This window comes from Octopus bimaculoides, chromosome 11 (assembly GCF_001194135.2).
Source record: "Octopus bimaculoides isolate UCB-OBI-ISO-001 chromosome 11, ASM119413v2, whole genome shotgun sequence".
Taxonomy (NCBI): Eukaryota; Metazoa; Mollusca; class Cephalopoda; order Octopoda; family Octopodidae; genus Octopus; species Octopus bimaculoides.
Window position 1 is genome coordinate 33,520,587 of NC_068991.1, and position 4,255 is coordinate 33,524,841.

At 35.3% G+C, this 4,255-nt stretch overlaps 1 protein-coding gene across 1 annotated transcript in view; it reads left to right on the plus strand.

Moving 5' to 3' along the window:
• Window positions 1-4,255, plus strand: part of LOC106872642 (dihydroxyacetone phosphate acyltransferase) — a gene marked incomplete at its 5' end in the record, with an annotated part of 215,486 nt that overhangs the window by 28,702 nt on the left and 182,529 nt on the right. The window lies entirely within an intron of this gene.

Here is a 4,255-nt window from a genome sequence, read left to right on the forward strand (position 1 = left end):
TTTATATATATATATATTTTATATATTATATATATATATATATATATATATACAGACAATATATGAGTATATGCATATATATGTACATGTATGTATATACGTTCATCTACATGTACATATAGATACATAACTGGGTACATCACGTGGCAAAAGAACAAGGACATGGATTTCGTAATGAGATAAAAAAAACCAAGGCTGTGTATAATATAGAACATTTATAAATAGAAGGTCTTGCAGCTATTTCCAGGATATTTATTATATCCATTCATCGGAGGACTGTGTGAAAGGATGGTTAAGCAATAGTTAGTTTACATAAGATAGGAAATAGAGAATGAATGTAGGGATATTGTATTTGTAAATCCATTGTTTAGGCAGAATGGTATACATATAAGATACCAATACCTTGTGAGTAAAATCCAATAGTCTTTAAGACTGGTCATTGCATTTGTAAATTCATTATTAAGATTCCAATTCCCTATGAGTAAGAACCAACAGTCTTTGAAATTGGTCATTCCAAATACAGAGTTTATACACAGTGTTATTGAATCAAGGGTTCCGTTTTAAGTGACCTAAAAGCAGGGGATGTATTAGTAGGGTCAAGTCGAAAACAGGAAGAGAAAAAATGTGGAAAGAAATAGAAGAAAAAGGAAGAAGAAAATAATAAAAGGAATAAAGAAAAGAAAGGAAAAGGAATACAAAAATAGAGATAAGGGAAAGTGTACTAGAATGGTCAGTGAATATAATAAGAAGGTAGGAACGGGAGCATAAGGGTGAAAGAGAGAGAAAGGTATTAGAGTGTAGAAAGATAGAGGAAATGGGGGGTTATGGAGAGAGAGATATAAAGCTTTAAGGAGTGTCAATTGCAGTGATAGTGTCTAAATGATGGGGCAAAAGGAATTAGGATGGTTGGATAGGTCAGTAGTATTAGCAGTAGAATAAAAACATGTGTACATATGTATGCATTAGACATGTGTGTGTATATATATATATATATAGTTAAAAAAAACACAAAAAACATTAACAAAAAAACAACAAAGTGAGGACGTGATACGGATAGTGTTATTGGACGCTCGGGAAAGGAAGGAGATATATATATATATATATATTTTATTTATACATATCAATATCTACACATATAACTGCTACTCATATGTATATGGATATGTGCACACCCACATATACGTGTATCTGTATGTCTTATTGCCCCTGTATATGCATGAATATATACCTTATATACATACATATACCTAGAGATATGTATGCGTATACACGCATATACACACACATGAGGGTGGCAAGGCCTGCTATTGTTAGAAGTTTTAGTTGTTTTTTTTGAGATAATGTATGTGGTTGGCGAGTGTTGTAGATTTACTATGTCTATTGTATCTGAAAGAGTGGAGGTGAGCGGCATATCGTTGCTTAAAATTTTTGGTTGATCCTATGTATATGGCTGTAGAGTTGTGTAATAGATTAAGGACAGTGCATTTGTAAATTACATTATATCTTCTGCAATGGGTTTGTAACGGGCAGGTGGTTCCAGGACGGCAATTACAATTAGGTGAATTTTGGGGACTGTGTTCGGTAATAGAGGAGGTAGTATCTTCAGATGAGAGGTTATAGAAGTGGGTAGAAGATTCTATATTATTACTATTAGTAACATTATCATTACCAACGTTGCTATTATTACTATTGTTGCTATTAATTGCACTATTTGTAGGGGTGGTAGAGATTGTATTGGTGCTCTGGGCAGTGTCAGTATGATGGGTTGGATTGTGGTTGTGGTCTGATATAAGGGTATCTGTGCTGGAGCTGTGCGTGTGTTGAGTGTTCGTATGACTAGAGTTGTGGTGATGTGAGTTTTGATAGTAAAGAGATAGCTTTTGCTTATTAGAGGCTGCTACAATAGATTCGAAGTTGGGTGAGGTAGAATAGGATAGTTTCAGGGTGGATTGATTAAAGATAGAATGATATTTATGTTGTCAAGGGAAGTTACAGTATAGTATTTTAAAGAAGGATTTAGCTAAGTTCTTAACGTTAAGTGAGAAAGGGGGTGTGTACCACAGAATAGAGCGTCCACCACATTTTTTTTGGTGAGGGGTCTAGGAGTCATGTTATCTAAGTTTTTAGGTAAAAGAATGCTATCTATATTTTGGGGAAAGTTATGAGGGTGGCAAGGCCTGCTATTGTTAGAAGTTTTAGTTGTTTTCTTTTTTGACCTAGTGTTAAATGGATGTGTGTGGGGTCTAGGTTATCTAGGTTCAAGACCTTCTAGGGTTCCATTAACGATTGTATGTTGTTGATTGCAATTGTGATGGTTGGTTCGTGTTTGGGATGTAATTTGGGATATGTGTTGTTTGAGCCTGGTGTTATGTATGTATTCTATTTGTTGGGAAAATCTGCTAGCGGCGAGTGCTTCATTATAGTATGGTGTGTGATGATTTCTTCTGTAGAAGAGAGGTCAGATATGCGGTTTGAAATGCCCTTGATTATGTTATTGAAGGTGGATTTGTGGTGGTTGGAATGGATGTTAAGGTATTTAAGGTATTGGTTAGGTTTATGGTAAGCGCAGTATTGGGAGGTTGATAAGTTTAAAGTTGTGTCAAGAAAGTTAGCAATTTTGTGAGTGTTTTCGAATGTAATAGATAGGTTTAGGTTAGACTATAGGTTTAGGTTAGAGTATTGGATTTTACTCACAAGGTATTGGAATCTTATATGTATACCATTCTGCCTAAACAATGGATTTACAAATACAATATCCCTACATTCATTCTCTATATGTAAACTAACTATTGCTTAACCATCCTCTCACACCTTCTCCGATGAAGGGATATAATAAATATCCTGGAAACAGCTGTAAGACCTTCTATTTATAAATGTTCTATATAATACACAGCCTTGGTTTTTTATTTCATTACGAAATCCTTATATTCACACACTAATATATGACCTACGTTGGACCCCTTATTCACATAATCACCGAACCTGGAACTTGACTATGGTCTATCCACAGCACTTACTCAGCATTACCTGAAACCTCTGGGCCTAACTGACACCACTTTCGCTCATATATATATATACAGTTATATATATATATATATATATATTAAAATACATATATACATTCTTTGATAATAATAAGAAAATGTTTAAAACAGTTTAAAAGAAAGTATTTAAAAGAGTTCGTTTTCTGTTTGTTTTTTTCTTTGTTCGAAAAAAGTTTCTTTTCTGTTTTCGTTTTTATGTTTCCGTTTCTCATTGTGTTTAACATTTTTTTTATGCCCGGTACCCATATATGCATGTATGTATACATATAGATGTAGGTATGTACATATATGTATGGATATATGCATATATTTATATATTATGATATATATATATATATATATTTGATTCATGCCACCCAAGACACACCAAAACAAACATCCTTTCAGCCTTGCAAGAAGGATATGCACAATAGTGTCAGAACAAAATACCAGAGACTTTAGACTGCAAGAACTCAAAAATACCCTAATTGACAGACACTACTCAGTTCAACTCATAGAGGATGGAATCAGATGTGCATCACAAATTGACATAGAAAGCTTAAGAAAAGTTCAACACAGCAACACACCTTCCCCGAAAATACGGCCGTACATATCCACATACAACCCCAGAAACAAAGAAGCCTTTAGCATCATCACCCAAAATTTACCAACGCACATATATACACACACACACCCATATATACGCGCACGCCTACATACACAGCCACATACACATGCACACACATACACACAGGAGTGCACACACAAAATAACACACATACCTGGCACACATACGCACGCACACACATAAACACACACACACCCGTACCTAACACTCACAATCCCCCACACACACGCACATGCACACACACACACGCACACACCCACATACACACACACACTTCTCACCAACACTACACACTCACACAGACATGGGCATAAACAACACACGCATATACAATAGCAAACGCACGCACACACACGTACACAGCAAGAACGATATGCACAATAGTGTCAGAACAAAATAGGCCACAGTTGGCCTTCCCTATTTTCTTCTTAATCCTTTCAATGGTGTTCCATGATTTGCTCCTATAGAGTGGACAAATCCCAATCCTATCGTTACGTTTGATTGTTTCAAATTTCTTCATAGCTCCTTTGTATACCCTGATCCTTTCTTTATGGCTGTAACCTGAGAACTGCATGTGGTGAACGAAATGTTGTATATGTCTCTT